Raw genomic sequence first — 24,372 nt, 5'->3', positions numbered from 1 at the left:
GGTTGTTTTTACAATAAATAATCGATAATATTTCAACCAGACTGTAGCTTTTTCAATAGGAGAGAGAGAGAAAATGTATACTCCAAGCTGTTGCGCATGCAAAACTCTGCTGGCCCCCAGCCATCCACTGACGCGATGTGATCCTTCTCGCTCATTTTTCAGAATAAAAGCCTGAAACTATGTCTAAAGACTATTCACACCATAGAGAAGCCATAGAGAAAGGAATCTGGTTGATATCCCTTTAAATGGAGAGAAGGTATGCAATGGAACAGAGAGATTCGTTTCTCTTAGGCACTTCCTTGTTGGATTTTCTCCTGCAATATCAGTTCTGTTATACTCACAGACAATATTTTGACAGTTTTGGAAACTTTAGAGTGTTTTCCATCCTAATCTGAATTACATGCATATTCTAGATTCTGGGCCTGAGAAATAGGCAGTTTTATTTGGGTACGTTTTTCATCCAAACATCAAAATACTGCCCCCTAAACTCAACAGGTTTTAAGGGTTTGTAACTAAGCATTTCACGGTAACGGCTACTCCTGTTGTATTCAGCACATGTGACAAATACAATTTGATTCGATTTCACACACACACACACACACACACACACACACACACACACACACACACACACAATCCTCTGTGTATCAGCGTGCAATAAGCTGTGTATTAATTAAGAGCTCTATTAACTGAGTGTGTGTCAGTAAATCACCAGAAAGGTGAGGACAGGAGTTCAGTCTGCTCTCACTTCTTTTCCCCCAGTATCAGGATCCCCACTAAATCTAAATATATGTAGGGTTTCGAACCAAACAGCATGATATAAGACTGGCCTCAAACTCCCAACCATCAAATGTTGACACTTTTATTAACTGCAATTCTTTTAAAGTACATTTCCAAATGAATCCCACGGTTGATCAACATTAAAGTGAGACTTAATGCCAGACTGAATCAATAATATGAGTTCTGAACAGAAGAACACATTGAACATAGCACTCTTAAAGCTAGTCACCCTCTGAGGCCACCTGCACTATAATCACTGATTTGATAATTGGGATGTCAATTGAGGTGACATGCTGACACCTGTGTGCCCTCTTAGACCTTAGAGAGTCACTCTTAGAAATTCAGTCATGAACACTTCTCAGTCAAATCAATAGCAATAAGGCAAATTATATACATCAATAACACTAGATCCATGTACTGTATATCAATCTAGATAGGTATTTTAAAACAATAACAACAATGTACTCAAAGAACTGTCATTGAAAGCCCACACAGTTATACTTTATTAGGCTATCAAAAACTGGAAGAATCAGTTAACTCATGAAATCTCTATTGGGATATAGTGAGAATTAGGTTTAACAGTAGTTTAAACGCATTGAGAGTCCTGCTTATCTAGCCTATAACAACTTCCATCAGCATCAGTCACATGACTAACTTCCCATGCCATTTCCATCCCCCCCTATGGGTAAATACAATAGTCAGTACCACATTTCAAATGAACAGAAATTGGGTTTGAGGAGAAAAGTAAACATGGGAGGTTTTGGAAGCAGGGTTATTTTGTTAAAATAATCCTGTGTTTGTGGTAATATTTTCCCTCCGGGAAAACTTCTGCCACTGTGAATTGACTAGGGCACACTGCCAACATATGTCAATTTACCATTACAGAGGTATTTATGACTTTATTGAATTAGAGCAGAATATCTGTGGTGGGTCGACATGTGGGGGGTGGAGGGTGGGGAGTGAAAGGGCCGCAGGGAGAAGGGGTGGAAAATCTGGAGTTATATTTGTTTAAAATGTGTATCCGTTCACATATGGTCCTTGTTTTGGCCTACATACTGGGACTCTCAGCGTTGACCCCTGACCTGCCTCCCCAGAGTGACATGATTTTGGCTGCCTCATTCTGAGTTCAGCTTGACCCCGCGACCACCAGGAGGTGAAGGGAGCAGCAAATTAACCCAATGCGTCAAACCTGGCATGACACCATGTTCAGCGGCGTTCTATCGTTAAATATTTAGCTATTTTCCAATTGCACAGCGTTTGATGTCGAGCTGTCTCCAGTCTACCGTTTTTGCGGATGGCTTCAAATCCACACTCTCCTGCTAGTTTATGATGCGTGTCCAACCCCAGCGCTCCCATACCCCCATACTTCTCTCTCTGCTGTCTCCCCTCCACATCTCTCTTTTCTCTCTTCCTTACCTCTCTATTTTTATCTCTTGAACTGGTTCTCTTCCTTCCTTCCTTCCTTCCTTCCTTCCTTCCTTCCTTCCTTCCTTCCTTCCTTCCTTCCTTCCTTCCTTCCTCCCTCCCTCTCTCCCTCTCTCCCTCTCTCTCTCTCTCTCTCTCTCTCTCTCCTTCTTCTTTCTCTCTCTCCTTCTTCTTCCTCTCTCTCTCTCTCTACTCCCTTCATGGTTAAAGACGTTTCAGTTCAGCTGTCACAAATTATGTTCGCCTGCCCAGCTGTCCAAACAGGGGGGTGTCCTTTTCATTCCACCTCACATACTACCAAAGGAGAAGAAGGGAGAAGAAGGGGGGATGGAGGGAGGAGGGGGGGGGGGAGATGAGGGCTTCAACGCTCGTGTTTGGACACAAGCAATTATCTCTAATTATTGTTTTTCTTTTCAGTTTCCCTGTCCCGATGGAGGTCCGACCAGACGAACATGCAATAATCAGCCCCAGTCGTCCTGGCTCAGCGGGCCCCAGAGCTGCAGCCCTCGGTCCCGGGACTACACGGCCTTTCATCTCAATGTGAGTCTAGAGTTGATTCAAACGCGGAGCGATTGGTGAATTAACCCCCAAGACCCAGCTTTCAATGGGCTCAGCTAAGAGATTATACGTGTTGATGGCAGGCTTTTATATGCACTGGGCTTTCAAAAGAATCTTCAGCTGTTAATTCAAGGCACCACAGTCGTGACCCTCCACCTCCTCTACATCGTCCTTTTCTTCTTACCTTCTCTTCTTCTTCTAGCATGGTGTTTTTCGAGACACCATATTTTTCTCTGTAACCGTGAGAATTAAAGTATTAGATGTGATGGAGCTGTGTTTGAGCTGAGAAGTTCCTTATGGGGCTCATAGGTTCAGAAGTTTCACTTCCAACTTTCACTGATAAGTGAGTTATCCTAAAAATGTGAATGCTCCAAATTCCTGTGAGAGGTTCTGACCTGTATACAACCAGAGGTTATGTTCAGTCACATTACATTTAGTCATTTTGTAAAGTTCATTTGTTCTCTTTGTTAATGTGATGATGCTATATAGAGCTAAAGAGCTGTGTGGATCGTTTCATTTGTTAAGCTATACACACATATGTACTCGTGTACTTACTCGCATGCACGCTTACACACATACAGTACATTGACATGCGTGCTCACACACACAAACAGACACAAATACAAAATGAAAAAACTCGTATGTGCTTTCCATGGTAGATGTCAGACAGCGAGAGAAACTCCTCACTGATGAGTAGAGGATATTCATTCAGACTGGGTGAGAGATTGTAATTGATTTGAGGAACTGTTTTCAAACAGCTCACATCTTTGGTGGTCCCGGGTGGCAGGCAGGGAAATACTGCCTCTAAAGCGTGGACAGGGAAAAAAAACAAGCCCGGCAGTTTTGCTTTCACAGACTTGTTCAAGATGTTACATGGAAATTACTATCAAACGTCTCATATGGCCCACAGTCAGTCGATATGAAAGAGAGGGATAAGAGGAGAAGAAAGGAGGAGAAAACAAATGAAGGGTAGATGAATGGATCCATACAGAGGGGATGGAACATAGAACCCTGAACTGATCCACAGAGAGTCTCACTCTAGAGTCTAGACACAGAATCCACCATCAAATTAAATGAGGGATATAACATATCCCGCCTTACGCCACTATTAGCACAGTTTTGCATTATTATCATTCATGGTAACACTTTTACAGATCCAACATGTTTTCCGTCCCAGCCTGTTCTCTATTGGTCTGCCTGACAATCGTGCAACGAATCAAAGTATGTCTATTAAGTCATGTGATTGCAATAAGTAGGAAGTAGGGTACCTCCCTCAATGGCCCCTCGTCATTCAGGAACTGCTCCCTGCAGAGTCTGATCATACCTCTTAATTCTGCTCCGCTGCATGGCGATTCAGGTTGATTGCACAGACTTCATCCAAGTCAGTTCTCCATGAGCATTAAAGCCACACTCTGCAATTCCTGCATCCACAGAATATGTGGGCTGCCAACCAAAACATAAACAATGGAATAATAGGTTGTTTAAACACCTCATTAATGGGGCAATCTGCGGTTGCTTCATCCATTTTTGGACTTCTGAATTAATGCAATGTACCCATAAATGCCGCATGAGCTTAGTTTTAACTGTTGTACCCAATCAGAACCCAAACTATGATTTTGTTTCGCTCCAATGTTTGCACAAAAGTAAATGTAAATAAATACTATATAACTTCAAAACATGATTAAAAGTATATTTTTGATATCATGGATTGGCCAGTCCTTGAATCCATAGCTATGTTCCTCAACTTTTTACTAAAACAGGGCTGGGCAGAGCGCTTTGTCATTATTCCAACTGCTGATTGCCACTTGAAGGTATTTATAAGCCATATTCTTCTAAATCAATGGGGTACTTTTATTTAATCAATTTAAATGAATCTTACCGACTGTGGCTTTAAAGAAAGTACTAAAAGGCATCCATCGGGGGGTTGAAAGAATGTCTAGAGTGGCTTTGTGGGTGAGTCTGAGGCTGACTATCATGACAACCTCAGAATCATAACTAGGTCCTATTATATGAGGTCTGTAAATGTAATGTAGCATTAATTAGACCACCAACGCAAGCCTTCTGGAACCTTCCAGCTCATTCAATATAGTATATTCGCACTATATATGCTTCTTTTGGCATGTGATAATTTTGTCTCTGTGAAAGTCATCTATATCATAGAAACCACTATGGCCAGGCCTGTCTCATTGAGTTATGAGCTTTCCATGCGGTTGGTGGCTTGAGACCTAATTCCTCTCTTTCTCACGGGCGGATGGACGGACGGACGGGCGGCGGGCGGTCTGTCTGTCTGTCTGTGTATCTGTGTGTGTTTCAGACATGGTATTCACTGAGAGGACAATGCCCGAGATATTCTCTCAAGAGTTAAAATGTCTCAAGTTAAGACCAACACTTTGAAAATAGGTCTCATCTCCAGAAAAATATCTCTCCAAAATGTATGTTATTTTCAGAGAACAGTAAAGTACGACAGAAAAACAGCCACTCTTTTTCCAGTTGAAAAGTGTGAAGCCTTAAGTGCGGGCCACTTCACAATCATAAACCTGGCCATATAGGAAAAGGACATACTCCTAAGGCCTAATGATAAACTCCCACAAGTACCATCGACTTGAGTGTTGCTGATAGCCCTACAACAAGTCTCTGTCTTGTCTTGTCCTGCACTGTCAGAGGTTCCCTTAACACCCCCCGCGGCCGCCCACCCCTTTTCTTTACCCCTGGTGAACATCTTCCATTTCAAATAGGCCCTTTTAAAAGTAAACACAGCTCTTTGGTCCCATTATGGGCCTTCACAATGGTCAATGCACATGTTGATCACTGTCTAGTGTCATAGCAGACCCGTGGGATGCCTGAGCTTTGTGCTCTGAGGGTCCCCGACCCCCCCTGTACTCCCCATCAGCACGCTGTCCAAAAGGTGGTACACATACACACACATGAATGGAAGCAGGCAGGCAGGCACACACGCATGCACGCACACGCACGCACGCACGCACACACACACACACACACACACACACACACACACACACACACACACACACACACACACACACACACACACACACACACACACACACACACACACACACACACACACACACACACATTCCTCTTGTCTGATTCAGCCTTTTGTCCTCCCTGCAATGTGAAGACATTGCATGACAGCCAAATCCCCATTGTCCAGCCCCAATCTGTGTTTGTAATCTCTCTTGTCAAAGGAAATCTACTGTGATTAGCCTCAATAAATTAATAGGGATGATCTGTGTGTCTGTCTCTCCCAGCCCATCCAATCGATCCCCAGCTTCACCAAAACCACCGCCTCCGACCCTCAACCTCTAACCCTTGACCCCTCCACCCCCTGGCGAAGGGTTACACAAGGATTACATCAGTAAAAAGATGGTTGTGGTCTAAGTCCTTGTCATTGTCGATGTGTTTCTCAAGAAACAACAAGAAAAGAGCTCACCCATTCACCCCACAATAAATTAGATGTCCTACGGACTAGTATGGCTGTTCTATGCAAACATGTTGTAATGGACTCACAGGCCCAAGAAACCTTTCTGCTGTATATCAAGTTTTAATGTCACATGCACAAGTACAGTATAATGCCTTTCTTGAAAGCTAAAAACCCAACGATGCAGTAATCAATATCAATGTAGTACTAAAAATAACACGAGGTAGAACAAAAATAAGAACAGCAGAAGTAAGTATGGGGTCAGTTCCAATACCATATTTACAATACTGGAGTGATAGCGGTAGATACAGTTGAAGTCTGAAGTTTACATACACTTAGGTTGGAGTCATTAAAACTTGTTTTTCAACCACTCCACAAATTTCTTGTTAACAAACCAAAGTTTTGGCAAGTAGGTTAGGACATCTACTTTGTGGATGATAAAAGTAATTTTTCCAACAACTGTTTACAGACAGATTATTTCACTTATAATTCACTGTATCACAATTCCAGTGGGTCAGAAGTTTACATACACTAAGTTGACTGTGCCTTTAAACAGCTTGGAAAATTCCAGAAAATGATGTCATAGCTTTAGAAGCTTCTGATAGGCTAATTGACATCATTTGAGTCAATTGGAGGTGTACCTGTGGGTGTATTTCAAGGACTACCTTCAAACTCTTGCTTGACATCATGGGAAAATCAAATGAAATCAGCCAAGAACTCAGATTTTTTTTTAGACCTCCACAAGTCTGGTTCATCCTTGGGAGCAATTTCCAAATGCCTGAAGGTACAACACTCATCTGTACAAACAATAGTACGCAAGTATAAACACCATGGGACCACGCAGCAGTCACACCGCTCAGGAAGGAGACGCGTTCTGTCTCCCAGAGATGGACATACTTTGGTGCGAAAAGTGCAAATCATTCCCAGAACAACAGCAAAGGACCTTGTGAAGATGCTGGAGGAAACAGGTACAAACGTATCTATATCCACAGTAAAAACGAGTCCTATATCGACATAACCTGAAAGGCCGCTCAGCAAGAAAGAAGCCACTGCTCCAAAACCGCCATAAAAAAGGCAGACTACGGTTTGCAACTGCACATGGGGACAAAGATAGTTATTTTTGGAGAAATGTCCTATGGTCTGATGTGTGGCCATAAATACCATCGTTATGTTTGGAGGACAAAGGGGGAGGCTTGCAAGCCAAAGAACACCATCCCAACCGTGAAGCACGGGGGTGGTAGGATCATGTTGTGGGGGTGCTTTGCTGCAGGAGGGACACTTCAGAAAATAGATGGCATAATGTTGATATATTGAAGCAACATCTCAAGACATCAGTCAGGAAGTTAAAGCTTGGTCACAAATGGGTCTTTCAAATGGACAATGACCCCAAGCACACTTCCAAAGTTGTGGCAAATTGGCTTAAGTACAACAAAGTAAAGGTATTGGAGTGGCCAACACATAGCCCTGACCTCAATCCTATAGAAAAATTGTGGGCAGAACGGAAAAAGCGTGTACGAGCAAGGAGGCCTACAAACCTGACTCAGTTACACCAGCTCTGTCAAGAGGAATGGGCCAAAATTCACCCAACTTATTGTGGGAAGCTTGTGGATGGCTACCCGAAACATTTGACCCAAGTTAAACAATTTAAAGGCAGTGCTACCAAATACTAATTGAGTGTATGTAAACTTCTGAGCCACTGGGATTGTGATGATAGAAATAAAATATTAAATAAATCACTCAACTATTATTCTGACATTTCACATTCTTAAAATGTGATCCTAAGTGACCTAAAACAGGGAATTTTTACTTGGATTAAATGTCAGGAATTGTGAAAAACTGAGTTTAAATGTATTTGCCTAAGGTGTATGTAAACTTCCGACTTCAACTGTATGTATTGGGGTAAGGTGACTAGGCATCAGGGTATATGATAAACAGCAGTGGATGATTGTATGTGAATGTATATGCATGTAGAGCAGTGGTCACCGACCTTTTTTGATTCAAGATCACTTTTGCAGTCAAAAAGCAATATTTTTTTTAAACATGACTTTAAAAAGGTAACATTAACCTAATAAAAACAGTTCTGTAAGAATGGGGTTTGTGCAGTAGGCCTAATACATTATCATAGCATATTGGCTATATTCCTGGCCTGCCAATATTATTCTTCTCAGACCATATTATATTTCAAAACTCAGGCTTTGATTACAAATTAGATCAGGTGGTGTAGCACTTGTAAGGCATAGTTGAGCATAAATTGAAATAGCAAATAGCTTTTTTATTTTACTGGACTGATGGTAGCTGCATCCGATGGTCATGGTGCTTTCAAGACAACTGGGAACTCGTCAAGTCATGACGTCAGTGAACTTCAGGTCGGAAAATCGGAGGTCTAGAAAAATGCCAGAGTTTCCGTCTTGGAATTCCGAGTTGGCTGACCGTTCCAAACGATTCTTCCCAGGTGAATCTAGTTTTTTTCCCCCCGAGTTCCCAGTTGTCTTGAACACGGCATTAGTGTCAATGGAGACAGGGAGAGAACAGCAGAGGGTCCTTCTCTCACGGTCCCTGCTCTCTCCTTCCTTTCCTCTCGTGAGACTGACCAGAAAGAGGGGACACAGTCTTCCACCTGATGGCGAAACTCAAGTCGTACTACATCTGCTTCAAGCACAAATTCATGTTGTTCTTATGACCAGAGAAAGTGACATTTTCCTAGATATTAAAATAGACACGACGAGCAGCTAATAATAATAAAAACACAGGGCTATCAATACACTTGACTACTCATTCATTGCAGCTGCAGCGCTGGAAGTAGTAGAGAAGCGTGTTTTACGTTTTGTAATAGAGTTGAATAAAATCAGTGACCTTGCTGAATAAAACATTTAACATGAACTCACTTATAAAAACACAACAGTATTCTTTGACAGTCTCTCTGTGGCCATGGTTTTCAAAGTGATTGAATCTTACTCAGGCTAGTATCAAACTTTGCTGTGGCCGGGGTTCGTGGAAGCTCTGTAGACATGGTGATTTGAGCTATCCGATTGGCCAGCGCAATAGACACACTCCATTTAGCCACAGATCTCCTGGTCAGCTGGTAGAGGGGATTTTCAGACACATGAAATGGTTCACAATGGGAACACTTTGCTTACCCATGAGTAGGGCTTCTGAATCAACTGCACCTACCGTCAACAGCGCGACACAAATAATTTTAAAAAGCGCAAGCCTTTATGCCTTTATCATTGGATTAGGCCTACTACCGCCATCAAACACCAACTTGATGATGGTGTTTGGGTCGTGCGTAGCCAGCAGTCGTGGGTGAACAGGGGATTACAGGAGGGTCAGCGTGGGGGAGGTGATGTTGACTATCCTCACCACCTGGGCTCGGCCCAACAGGAAGTCCAGGATCCAGTTGCAGAGAGCGTACCAGGGTCCTAAGCTTGGTGATACGCGTGGAGGGGACAATGGTGTTGAACGCTTAGCTGTAGTCAATGAACAGCATTCCTACATAGGTATTACTCTTTTCTAGGTGGGTCAGGGCAGTGTGGAGTGCAACTGAGATTGCGTTGTCTATGGATCTGTTGGGGTGGTATGAAAATTGGAGTGGGTCTAGGGTGTCTGGGATGATGCGGTTGACGTATGGCATAACCAGCCTTTCAAAGCGCTTTATGATTACAGATGTGAGTGCTACAGGGCGGTAGTCATTGTGGCATGAAGCCTTAAAGTTCTTGGGAACAGGAATGATGGTGGTCAGCTTAAGACATGTGAGGATTACAGACTGGGATAAGGAGAGGTTGAAAACGACGCATGACACAGTGTTATTGTCGGCTGCTAGAGTGGCATAGTTGGACAGATCATAGCTGGGTCTTCTGTGGTAATACGTAATGGAATGTAGCCCCTGCCACATACCGGTGGGGGGGGGCATCGGCACCTGTGTAATATGATTCCACCTTATTGTTATATTGTCCTTTTGCTCGTTTGATGAATCTGCAGATGTCATAGCGAGACTTCTTGTACTTGTTTCTGTCCTCCTAGCCTCAGAGTTGTCTGCGATGGCCCTTAGTTTAGCGCCAATCCAAGGCTTTTGAACCATCACTGTGTGGACAATGTCACCAATTAATTTCCTAATGAAGTCAGTGAAGGAGGTGGTTAACTCGTCAATGTTGTCATCGGCGTCTCGGGAACATATTCCAATCAGCGCTAGCAAAGCAGTCCTGTAGTATAATCTCTGATTCTGATGTCATTTTCTCAAAGAAGAGAGTCACGGGTAATTCCTGTTTGAGCTTCTGCTTATTAACAGAAAGCAGGAGTACAGATTCATGGTCTAATTTGCTGGTTTTCCCTTCCCCTTAATCTCGCAACACAAGCGTTTCCTATTGGAAACCCTGAAAATTGGGTGCGGAATTATAGTAAGAGTCGAAGTTGAAGCCAGAATTGAGGTATTAAAGTAAGTAGCGACCTGATATTCAAAGTTGTCAGTTATTTTAAGAAATTATAGCGCATACATTTTGTGAAGGTAAAGTCAAAATAAACACCAAAATAATCACAAAATAGCAAAGTTGGGTCGGAACTTTCAAATAAATGGCGCCACCTTCATTGGCACATTTATTTAGTTAGTTGATCTTACTTTTTGAAGTAATTACTAAAATGCATTGCAAATAACATACGAACATAACTTTGTTGGACACAGCTGAAGACCAAAGAAAAACTCTGCTTAACCAGAGAAAAACAATGCCAGAGACGAATCAGGAAAATATCTGCCATGAATGACTTCCTATATTGGTCAGCACATTTTTTAACAGAGATTTAGCCTTTTACAAAATAACAAAAAAATAAGTATGTATGCATGCATGTTTTGTTTTTGTTACACATTTTTTTTTTGGTTTCCTGCATTGTGTGATATGGGAGAATTGGCTTGATATGGGAGAATTGGCCTGACAAAGTGAACAAGTGTGAACCAATATGAACTAAAATGGTTTTACAAAGTGTTTTTTATGAAGCCTTGCTGGCCCGCCACACAGCTATAATGACAACATCCTTAATTTATAAACATATTGGGCAGGGAATGTCAGGTGATGGGCTGACTTCATACATCTACTCATGTAATCTCCTTATGGATTAGTCAGTATACATGTTGAGATGGGCAGGAGTTCTTATGAAGAATAAAACAAAGAAAAGTAAAATAAAGACAGACACCCTCAGTAATTGAGTGACACCGTGGGCCTCGTGTTGTGTTATCTCAAGACCACCCATCCATAACACGTGTTGGACAAACACAAGATCTTCTGATGGGGTGTAATATCTAGCAGATGGGCCTGCACGGGAGAGGGCACCCCAGGTGTCTGTCCCAAATGGTGCCATATTCCAATACATAGTGCACTACTTTTGACTCGAGCCCTATGGGCCCTGGTAAAAAGTAGTGCCCTTCATAGGGAATAGGGAGCCAATTGTGACGTAAGACCCAGAACGGAGTCCTCTATGATGCTTCTGGCTGGTCAACTGGTCATCCCTCTGGCCCATTAACCACCTGGGCCTGGTATGTTTTATCAGCTTTGCTTCTCAAGGCTTATATTTCATTTAGCTTCCTTTGTTCTTTGAAATCAGGCACATGCACATTTGTGAGCATGCCTACACATACCCACAATGCTTTCTCTTACAAACACCCGCACACACCTAATAGGTCGTCTCACCATTTTACCTTTCGCTCTCTCTGTCTTGAGCAGAGGAAGTTATAGTTAAAGGTTGCTCTGAGTTGTCTCCCACACCCACCACTCATACCCATTTCATTTCACTCAATGAAACTCACAGCAGAGACACACTTGAAGTAAAGCTTGCAGTGGCTAATGCAGAGAAGCTGAGAAGTCAACTGTGTCCCCTCAGAACTCCCCGCAGTGACCAGAGAGGCAATCTCTATCAGTGACCACTTATAAAAACAAGGGGCCACCATCCACCATAACACAAATTACAGATGAGTCTTGACATCAGCGATGTATCTCAATAGTCTAAAATTATAAAGTAACTACTTTTCCTAGTTTCCTTTCCTTAGTCCACTCTTCATTCAAAAGAACTGGAATACAAAAAGTCTTCCCAAAAGGCACCCACCATATTGTATTTTTTAGTTTAGAGCATATGACAGAGAGGAAGCAATGAGAGGAATACTTTTTTGATTATTGAAATGTCAATGTTAGTCATTGTTAGACACTTTAATCCAGACTGATTTACAGTTGTTAGTACATACATTTTCATACTTTATTCACACTGGTCCCCCGTGGGAATCAAACCCAAAACCCCCACACTCTACCAACTGAGCTACACGGGATATGCAGCTATGTTAGTTTTGATGTTGCTTGTGTCCAAGCTAAGGTGACAGGGGTGGGGGAAGAGTGTCTATGACCAGGGTGGCAAACAACCATACTAAACCATGGAAACAACCATCGTCAGCTTGTAAAAAAAGTAATCTGCTTAATCCAAACAGTATGGACGGATGGGGGAATGTGTCACACTCACGCTAGCGATGCATCATTCAAGGATGACAATACGTGCTGTATTAACCTGTCAACAAGTGTAAGGCACAATTTTCTGTCTGCTTCTGATGCTTTTTTATGATTTGTGTGCTAAGGAAACTTTTAAAGAAACATGTTCTTTTAATTAAGGGATGTCCTTTGAAGTGCAATGTTTCTTGTGGAGGGCTACAGTAGTAGTAGGAGTAGTAGTATCAATCAATCAAATGTACTTATAAAAGCCCTTCTTACACCAGCTGATGTCACAAAGTGCTGTACAGAAACCCAGCCTAAAACCCCAAACCTCAAGCAATGCAGGTGTAGAAGCACAGTGGCTAGGAAAAACTCCCTAGAAAGGCCGGAACCTAGGAAGAAACCTAGAGAGGAACCAGGCTATGAGGGGTGGCCAGTCCTCTTCTGGCTGTGCCAGGTGGAGATTATAACAGAACATGGCCAAGTTGTTCAAATGTTCATAGATGACCAGCAGGGTCAGATAATAATAATCACAGTGGTTGTAGAGGGTGCAACAGGTCAGCACCTCAGGAGTAAATGGCAGTTGGCTTTTCATAGCCGATCATTCAGAGTATCTCTACCGCACCTGCTGTCTCTAGAGAGTTGAAAACAGCAGGTCTGGGATGAGGTAGCACATCCGGTGAACAGGTCAGGGTTCCATAACCACAGGCAGAACAGTTGAAACTGGAGCAGCAGCACAACCAGGTGGACCGGGGACAGCAAGGAGTCATCAGGCCAGGTAGTTCTGAGGCATGGTCCTAGGGCTCAGGTCCTCTGAGAGAGAGAGAAATAATTAGAGAGAGCATACTTAAATTGACACAGGACACCGGATAAGACAGGAGAAATACTCCAGCCATAACAGACTGACCCTAGCCCCCCAACACAAACTATTGCAGCATAAATACTGGAGTCTGAGACAAGAGGGGTCGGGAGACACTGTGTCCCTGTCCGATGATACCCCCGGACAGGGCCAAACAGGCAGGATATAACCCCACCCACTTTGCCAAAGCACAGCCCCCACACCACTAGAGGGATATCTTCAACCACCAACTTACCATCCTGAGACAAGGCTGAGTATAGTCCACGAAGATCTCCCCCACGCCACGAACCCGAGGGGGGACGCCAACCCGGACAGGAAAATCACGTCAGTGACTCAACCCACTCAGTGACGCATCCCTCCTAGGGACGGCATGGAAGAGCACCAGTAAGCCAGTGACACAGCCCCTGTAGTAGGGTTTGAGGCAGAGAATCCCAGTAGAGAGAGGGTACCGGCCAGGCCGAGACTACTACTACTTAGAATCGCTTCAAATCTTTTTTCTATCTAGAACATAAAAGGGTTATTTGGCTGTACCCATAGGAGAACCCTTTTAGGAACCCTTTTTGGTTACAAATATAACTCTGGCGGAAAGGGTTTCCCCAGAGGGTTCTATATGGAACCCAAAATAGTTATATCTGGAACCAAAAAGAGTTCTACCTGGAACCAAAAATGGTTCTCCTATGGGGACAGCCAAAGAACCCTTTTGGAACACTTTTTTCGAAGAGTGTAGGGATGCACTGTAGGGTGGTGAGAGGGGGTGGGAATGACAGCATGTAAACAACATCCTTAATACATTGATCTGATTGACCTAATCTAACTGGTGTGTGCATGGTTGTTACGCGTAGGCAACTGCGGGCGTGCAAATGTGTTTGTGCGAGTGAGATTACTTCAGTTAAATTCAAGAACATATTCGATTATTCTCATCAAATTCATCTCCATGGGGTAATACCTTACATTTGAAGAGGGATCACAATACCAGTAGTTTTTTCCCCCTTCTATATCCTAGAACTAATGGATGTTAACTCTAATACGCATGATTTAGTGTTTTTACCTCAGTTAATTTCCCTTCGTAAGTCCCCTTTTCTCTGGCAAAATGAAGGACAATTTGCTGTGACATTACAACTGACCTCATCTTTGGACGTGTGTGGTTGGGGTAAAAGGGATCATTGCTCCTGGCCTCTCTGCTGAAGAGAACTGTGTAGAGGATGAAAGGCCCAATGTCTGTAGTGAGAAGTAGAGGACCACACTCGAAGGCCCTACAGCCCCAACCCCAACATCTGTAGGCTCTGCTTTCTAGATGATTCCCATAAAATCTTATTAGGAAGCAAATTGTGTCTGGAAGCTTCTGCAGATTAGGCTGTGAGGGTATGAGACTCCATAAACGGTGGTTACTTAGGTCTCAAGGTAACCTCTTAAATGTAAGTGTGCATTTGTGCGCTTCGAGGATCATTTGATTTAAACTTAAATGATCCACCAGAGACAGTCCTTTTCATGCTGACATGATGATTGGTGAGTCAATTTTGAAATAATTATGTCATTCGCGTTGCAAAAACCTTCTGGCCATGCAAACTTGATTAGTGATCTCGTATGGAAGACATGGGTTACAGTTCATGTATGAGAGACTCTCCCAAGCCAACAGTACATATGAACTGATCTGCACGGAGGCAATATTTAAGATGAACTATGGTGTGCATGAGAGATCAGATGCTAGCTGTGATCACTAAGAGACAATATTTAAATGGCATTGTGCCTCACTTGAAAGTGGTTAGAATACTGAGAACAAATCAAAGAGGAGTTTTCAATCATCCCTTATAGAAATTATTCCCCACTGAAATAAACTATGGCTTTGAGTAGTCATCTTATACTAATCTTCTCCAATGTATGTCAAATCATTGTGAAATGTGACTACTACCTGTGAACACCGGGCAAGGTGAAAGAACAAGTAAACAGCTCCAGCCAGTGTCGACTTAAACCATCAGCCGTTGGATGTTTTTTTGTCCTTATTCATGTCCCAAAATAAAAGCGCTCACCGCCAGCTAGTCCCTGCTGAAAGCCACTGCTATCAGATGTAAGGGTACAAACCACAGAACACTAGGAGGAGTGAAAACCATGTGGGGCCTGGCCAGGCGGACCACCCATGAGTGCCTCCCTGCCTCACTGCTTCCTTGCCTCACTCTGCAGCTGGAGAAGCAGCATAACAATGTTGGTGGAGCATGGGAACCAAGAGTCTAAGTCAGTCACCCACCAGAAGCACCACTGCAGTTATTTCAGGGGATATTTTGGGGGGGTTTGTAAATGAGGACGGTCTCACTTGACTCTCAGTGACTCTCAGTGCAAGAACATGTTGTCTTTGCCTAGACCCAGTGCCTTTTCTGTAATGCCACTTTAAGCCTTTATTTGTTTAAGCCTATTCCTATGGGGATTCCAGGCATGTGCTGTCGGAATTGATGAAGCTCTGTAGTGATATTGGAGGAAGAAGTGAATCATATTGATATTTAAGACAGTAATTATTGAACCACGAAAAATGGGAAAGATACATGTTTAGGGTTTAATTGTATTAATTTTGCTACAGGTTTTATTTTTATTGTAAATATTATAACATTATTTAACAAATTGTACTAGGTCTGAATTAATGAAAATATACACCCTGACAACTTCCCTTATTTCATCGCGTAATTTTTACAAGGTTTGAGAATGAAACAATAAATAAAATAGTCAAGTTCCAACTTCATTGTGTAAGATTCATTTTTTGTAAACCACTATTAGATTTGGCTTTAATATTACAGATCCTGATCTGAGCGCTATGTGTGGTATCCCAGTCAAATAAGCAGAATGTTTCACAAATGTTTCTTTGATTAACATGTCACTTATTCGATTTGTTATTCCCGGTTGACAACCGTAACGGTTTGTAAACGCGGACCATAAACTCTGACACCCTCACCCCCTGTCACTTTCAACGACATAAGAAAACGAATTTTGTTAAAAACGTTGAAACCCAAAGCCAAAGTATTCGACAGGGATGTTTAGGTTAAGTAATCCCCTGGGTTAATAAACTAAACAAAGGTAAACCGTGCAAAACGGCCGCAATGAAAGCCAGGCTAAGTAAACCAAACAGAGTTTACAAGAATCATTTAAGGGAGAAAAGAAGAGAGGAAAAATGTGTGAAAGTTTAATGCTAAACAGGTGATGGATGTGTTTTTATACCAATAAAGAGGTTCCAAAAAGGATTCACGGCGAGGAAAAGAGTTTAGAAATCACACTACACCCTTACATATAAAATATCTGTAGAACACTTTTTTTCTACTGCCAATCAACATGTACCATCTGAGATTGTGTAGGTTACTTTCTGGTTTCAAAGAGGGTGTTAAAGTAACTGTCTAGTGTTTCCAGATTTCTGTGAAATTACACCTATAACTACTTACAATATGAGTGAAATAGTTTACCTTCCAAAATGTTTAATTATGTATGTTAAAAGGCAGCTTTTCTGTGTTGGAATGGTGTGGGCGTACCCTGCCCCAGTATCTGTATGTTGCAGATTTATGAGTATAACGTGTCTCCTCTCTAAGGCCTAGGGAGCTCCGATTCAAACTCCCATTAGACAGCTCTGCAAGCGTTATAATGTCTAAATACGTTAATTACTCAAAAAATATGGAGTGTTGCTGAGCAACTATTTTCAGTTAAGGCCGGTAGGTACTTACAAAATAGGATTAAATAAAAATGTACAAGTTACCGGAAAATAAAGCTTGTATATTTTTCTTTAGACCATTTTTAGACGTACAATCCGTCCGTAATGGAAATAAATGAATATAGTTGCTCATCGTATTTTGACATTATAACGCTTGCAGATCTGTCTAATGGGACTTCGAATCGGAACTCCTGAGGGTTAGACATATCATACTCAAACACCTGGCACACCATGTCATTTCTACGTGGATCATTAGGTAAATATTTGGCTGAGACATTGGTCAATGACATTGCAACCTATATTCACCCACTCACAAATACAGCCAAAAGTTAGACTATCCTATGTGTTATCATTATGCCTTCATCCATCTAAAAGCACAACAAAATTCCAATGGAAAAAGGATGTCAAATAGGAATACAATGTCAGTTATTTTGTTTATTTATACAACAGATGAATGTGTTATCACTGTGCTTCATATAATGGCAGAACCAAGTGAGCTGGCATGCAGTTGATTACATTAAAAGTGATCAATGCCATTAGAGATTCTGCACATATTATTACAGCAATTTGTGAACATCTCCACAGACCTGCGATAACCTATGCATGCTATCTTGAACAGGCACGCTTTACATGATTATTTAAGACATTTATAGTTACAGTAACCACAAAATGTGGCCATGGATGTGTTACTCATTTTAAGGTTGAATGTCACATTAGTTTAAGACTTTTGCACTGTAAACTTTACAGTAATGTACTCTTAAACCAAAGTTTATTTGGAATTTACAGTAACAAACTGCCCAATATGTATGGTCTATTTTAGTTGAATCCTGGGTTGAATTGAAACAATAGCTATTGAATACTTAGCAAATGCTATGTAGACCTAAATAGCATCATTGATGATACAGTATATGAGTTAAATTATGGCCACATTTAATCTGCTCAGTTAATCATACCCTTTGGAATGACTCTCTACAGTCATTCTTACAATAGCACATTGGTAATTGTCAGTGACAAATATCAAAGCTAAGATGTGCTGGGCTGGGCAAGGTCTGTCTATGTTAACATTTGTTTACCATGATGGCATAATCCTGTGGTTGAAATTTCACCCTCAAAACAACAATTGATGGCTTTTTTCAAATCCAATGTATTTTCCACTCAGATTCCACATCACAATACATTGACAAATTAAGTTGAAACAACATTGATTGGACCAGTTTGTGCCCAGTAGGTTAATTAATAGAATTGAACTTTTAAAAAGTGAGATTTTCACTGGACACTTAAGTTAAGGAAAACTACATGAATAGCCAATAAATCTAATCATTATTGACCATATAATCTTTTGATAAAATATAATGTATTATCTCACCACCAGTGAACAGTGTAGACTTAATAATAATTGTACTATACTTTTTTCAGTTAAAATAGCCATCTGAAGCAGGCCAAAGAAGCACATCAATATCTTTGATGTTGGTAACCTCTACTACGAAATATGAAAATCACTGCTTTCCCCATGTTCATCTTCAACGCAAAACGAGGGAGAGCTCGGTTTGTTGTTTTCAAAAGTTTTGAAAGTCTATTGAAAAAGTTTGGTTGCTAGCTTTTGAGTTTGGATCTAGTGACGAGATTGGCATCAAGTTGCCTGGACCCCTACTATCTGTCCAGCAGTGGAGGCTCCTCAGAGGAGGAAGGGGAGGACCAACCTCCTCATGGAATTTAATGAAAATAAAAATAGTGAAACATTTGAAAAGTTATCCTTTTTAGATAAAACTACACTAAATATATTCACATGTCATCAAGTAATTGATTAAAAACACACTGTTTTGCAATGAAGGTCGACAGTAGCCTCTGTAGGGTAGCACCATGGTGTAGCCAGAGGACAACCTAGCTTCTGTCCTCCTCCTTGAATTCAATACAAACCCTAGGGGGCTCATGGTTCTCACCCCCTTCTATAGACTTACAGTTATTATGACAACTTCCGGAGGATTTCCTCCAACCTATCAGAGCTCTTGCAGTATGAATTTGGCATGTTGTCCACCTAATCAAAGGATCAGAGAATGAATAATTTACTGAAAGCATAATCTACAGCTAGGTAGTGCATAAAATGTAGAAATGAGTTGATGCAAAGAGAGAGAAAGACAATAGTTGAACAGTTTTGAACAAATTAAGGTAGCAAATGCAGCTAGCTAGTTTAGCCTTCTCAAACACCCAGCTCAAACAGAAATACATGCTATGTTAGCTAGCTGGCTATTACTATCCAACAATGGAACTTTTACAAGTCAAGGTAAGCTTTTGGTTTTACAAAATTACTGTCACAGTCTTGTACTCAACGGGCCCCTCCCCAGATTTTGTGTTAAACGCTCTACAACAAAGCTTTCTTATTGTCCAACAAGCTTTCACTGCCCTTCTGAACACCTCCAAAACAAAAAGTTAATGTGGTTTGGTAAGAAGAATACCCCTCTCCCCACCGGTTTGACTACTACCTCTGAGGGTTTAGAGCTTGAGGTAGTCAACTCATACAAGTACTTGGGAGTATAGCTAGACGGTACACTGTCCTTCTCTCAGCACATATCAGAGCTCCAGGCAAAAGTTAAATCTAGACTTGGTTTTCTCTATCGTAATCACTCTTCTTTCACCACAACTGCCAAACTAACCCTGATTCAGATGACCATTCTACCCATGCCAGATTACGAAGACGTAAGTTATAGATCGGCAGGTAAGGGTGCTCTCGAGCGGCTAGATGTTCTTTACCATTCAGCTATCAGATTTGCCACCAATGCTCCTTATAGGACACATCACTGCACTCTATACTCCTCTGTAAACAGCTAGCGACTGGAACGAGCTGCAACAAGACTAACTGGACAGCTCTTTTTTCAAAGACTCAATCATGGACACTCACTGACAGTTGTGGCTGCTTCGCCTGATATATTGTTGTCTCTACCTTCTTACCCTTTGTGCTGTTGTCTTTGCCCAATAATGTTTGTACCATATTTTGTGCTGCAACCATGTGCTGCTGCCATGTTGTGTTGCTACCATGTGGTTGTCATGTTGTGTTGCTACTATGCAGTGTTGTCGTGTTGCTGCCATGTTACGTTGTTGTCTTAGGTCTCTTTATGTTGTGGCGTCTCTCGTCGCGATGTGTGTTTTGTCCTATATTTGTATTTTATTTGTTACTTTTTTATCCCAGCCCCCCGTCCCCGCAGGAGGCCTTTTTCCTTTTGGTAGGCCGTCATTGTAAATAAGAATTTGTTGTTAACTGACTTGCCTAGTTAAATAAAGGTTAAATACAATTTTCATGAAAATAATTCTTTACTGACTGTACCGCATGATTGTAGCGGGTTTACAAACCCGTCAGTTACTTTAGCTATGCTGACTATGTTGGCACTTTGTCATGTGCCTTTTTCTGTCACGTGCTTCCGACTGACCTCTACCATAAAGGTCTGATTGGTGGAGTGCTGCAGAGATGGTTTTCCTTCTGGAAGGTACTCCCATCTCCACAGAGGAACTCTGGAATGCTTTCAGCGTGACCATCAGGTTCTTGGTCACCTCCCTGACTAAGGCCCTTCTCTCCCAATTGCTCAGTTTGGCCGGGCGGCCATCTCTAGGAAGAGTCTTGGTGGTTCCAAACTTTTTCCATTTAAGAATGATGGAGGCCACTGTGTTCTTGGGGACCTTCAAAGCTGCAGACATTTTTTGGTACCCTTCCACAGATCTGTGCCTCGACACAATCTTGTCTCAGAGCTAAATGGACAATTCCTACGACCCTCATTGTTTTTTGCTCTGACATGCACTGTCAACTGTGGGACCTTATATATATACAGGAGTGTGCCTTTCCAAATCATGTCCAATTAATTGAATTTACCACAGGTGGACTCCAATCAAGTTGTAGAAACATCTTAAGGATGATCAATGGAAACAAGATGCACCCAAGCTCAATTTTGAGTCTCTTAGCCAAGGGTCTGAATAGTTATGTAAATTATTTTTAATCGTTTTGCTTTTCCAAAAACCTGTTTTCACTTTGTCATTATGGGGTATTGTGTGTACGTTGATGAGGGGGGAAAAGTATCTAATCAATTTTAGAATAAGGCTGTAATGTAGTCTAGTCTAGTCTTATGATTACACCCTGTCACTGTCGGTCCATGTGTCACCTCAATTCTTTCTCTCGACCTAGGTGTACCTAGAGTACCAGTCCAAAGTTTGGACACACCTACTCATTCAAGGGTTTTTCTTTATTTGTACTATTTTCTACATTGTAGAATAATATTGAAGACATCAAATAACACATATGGAATCATATAGTAACCCAAAAAGTGTTAAACAAATCAAAATGTAGTTTTTATTTGAGATTCTTCAAAGTAGCCACCCTTTGCCTTGATGACAGCTTTGCACACTCTTGGCATTTCTCCACCAGCTTCATGAGGTAGTCACCTGGAATGCATTTCAATTAACAGGTGTGCCTTGTTTCCTTCTTATTTCCTTCTTAATCCGTTTGAGCCAATCAGTTGTGTTGTGACAAGGTAGGGGTGGTATAAGAAGATAGCTCTATTTGGTAAAAGACCAAGTCCATATTATGGCAAGAACCATTCACATAAGCAACAAGAAATGACAGTCCAACGTTACTTTAAGACATGAAGCTCAGTCAAGAGTTTTGAAAGTTTCTTCAAGAGCAGTCGCAAAAACCATCAAGCGCTATGATGAAACTGGCTCTCATGAGGACCGCCACAGGAAAGGAAGATGCAGAGTTACCTCTGCTGCAGAGGATAAGTTCATTAGAGTTACCAGCCTCAGAAATTTCAGCCCAAATAAATGTTTCACAGAGTTCAAGTAACAGACACATCTCAACATCAACTGTTCAGAGGAGACTGCGTGAATCCGGCCTTCATGTTCGAATTGCTGCAAAGAAACCACTACTAAAGGACACCAATAAGAAGAAGACTTGCTTGAGCCAAGAAACCTGAGCAATGGACATTAGACTGGTAGAAATTTGCCCTTTAGTCTGATGAGTCCAAATGTGAGATTTTTGGTTTCAACCGCCGTGTCTTTGTGAGACATAGGATGATCTCTGCATTTATGGTTCCCTTCATGAATTGTAGAGGAGGAGGTGTGATGTTGTGGGGATGTTTTGCTGGTGACACTGTCAGTGATTTACTTATAATTCAAGGCACACTTAACCAGAATGGCTATCACAGCATTCTCCAGCGATACGCCATCCCATCTGGTTTGCGCTTAGTGGAACTATCATTTGTTTTTCAACAGGACAATGCTGTGTAAGGCTGTGTAAGGGTTATTTGACAAAGAAGGAGAGTGATGGAGTGCTGCATCAGATGACCTGGCCTCCACAATCACATGACCTCAAGCCAATTGAGATGGTTATGGATGAGTTGGACCGCAGAATGAAGGAAAAGCAGCCAACAAGTGCTCAGCATATGTGGGAATTCCTTCAAGACTGTTGGAAAAGCATTCCTCATGAAGCTGGTTGAGAGAATGCCAACAAGAGTGTGCAAATCTGTTATCAAGGCAAAGTGTGGCTACTTTGAAGAATCTCAAATATAAAATATATTTTGATTTGTTTAACACTGTTTTGGTTACTACATGATTCCATATGTGTTATTTCATAGTTTTGACATCTTCACTATTATTTTACAAGGCAGAAAATAAGAAAAATTAAGAAAAAGCCTTGAATGAGTAGGTGTGTCCAAACTTTTGATTGCTACTGTACGTTGTAAACTTTCATTCGTAGGCTAGGTTTTAACAGCCTCATGATGGGTATAGGGAACATTTGAGTATTATGTAGTAGCCGAAATCTATCGATTATATTTTGGGTGAATAGAACATGAATGACAGTTATCCAATATGCTGTAATATAAATAATGCCATGCTCATACATTTTTTATCATCCTCCCTCATCTTAAATGGCACTGACCGCAACTGCTGTCCAGTGGCTGCCGGGTCTGAGGAGCTGCTTGGCATAGCAGCTACCCTAGCTGCAACCTAGCTGCCTATCAAGCTAGCAGGGTTTTCTTGAGGGCTCTAACTCAGCCCATGACACAGTTAGCCATTGTGACTGGGACTGTGGATTGTCCCTGACTTGTGGATGTCTAGATCCCTGCTGTTTGTTGTTGTTTCCAATATTTCCTGTGAACTGCCCTGTCTGGAACTGAGAGGAGTAACAGTGTAACAGACGTTGCTACCATGGCAAAGACCAAAGCTGGTGGGAGTACCATTGAGCACAGTGTTGTCTCTCTATCAAAGGATAGAGAGGATCTTTAAAATGAACAAAAATTGTTCGACAAGCAGTAATTACAAAAACAAGAAAATAGCTTCAAGTGTTGTGTCCAAAATACTGGTGGAGTCAACTAATAAAATAATAGACAGCCTGACGAGAGAGGTCCAGGACCTGAAGAACAGCTTGCAGTTCTCCAAGGGTCAGCACGATGAGTTTAAATAGGAAAACGGCAAGACGACAGAACTCTGTAAGCCATTGGAGAGAGGACATCAGTTCTGAATGTGAATCCATGATAACAATGATGGAGAAATCAGATTATCTCGAGGCATAATCAAGGCAGAACAACATGGTTGTGGACATAATTGCAGAATCTCCACATGAGACCTGGACGGAGTCTGAGGACAAAGTGAGGGAAATGATCTTGGAAAAACTGAAGATGGACCACAGGAAGATTGAGGTGGATCGCGTCCACAGGACTGGAAATCCCAACCCAGGTGACAGGCCCAGGCGACACCTCTAAAACTAAGAGCATTGTATTTTGTACAAATCATTCCCTTAGCTCTAGGCTTCAGCTGAATCTGTTAATGATGGTGTGGCTGTTGAACAAGTTGAGGAGACTAAATTACTTGGTGTTACCTTAGATTGTTAACTGTCATTGTCAAAACATATAGATTCAATAGTTGTAAAGATGGGGAGAGGTCTGTCCATAATAAAGAGATACTCTGCTTTTTTGACACCACACTCTACAAAATAAGTCCGGCAGGCTCTAGTTTTAGCTAATCTTGATTATTGTCCAATCATATGGTCAAGTGCTGCAAAGAATGACCTATTAAAGCTGCAGCTAATATTAATACTATGCATGCCAATCTCTCTTGGCTAAGAGTTGAGGAAAGACAGACTGCGTCACTTCTTGAAAATTCCGAATCGTTTGCATAGTCCACTACA

General features: G+C 41.7%; 1 long non-coding RNA gene across 1 annotated transcript in view; it reads left to right on the top strand.

Annotated features, from left to right (window-relative positions):
* Window positions 1–2,567: 2,567 nt before the first annotated feature.
* The window catches only part of LOC135562391 (uncharacterized), a 56,388-nt gene continuing 34,583 nt past the window's right edge, over window positions 2,568–24,372 (top strand). The window contains exon 1 of the long non-coding RNA XR_010459901.1: window positions 2,568–2,745. This is a non-coding gene — a long non-coding RNA (uncharacterized LOC135562391). The remainder of the gene's footprint in view (window positions 2,746–24,372) is intronic.

Source organism: Oncorhynchus nerka, linkage group LG19, assembly GCF_034236695.1.
Source record: "Oncorhynchus nerka isolate Pitt River linkage group LG19, Oner_Uvic_2.0, whole genome shotgun sequence".
Classification (NCBI taxonomy): domain Eukaryota; kingdom Metazoa; phylum Chordata; class Actinopteri; order Salmoniformes; family Salmonidae; genus Oncorhynchus; species Oncorhynchus nerka.
Note: the sequence above shows the minus strand (reverse complement) of the source record. Positions and strands in the feature narration are given on the sequence as shown.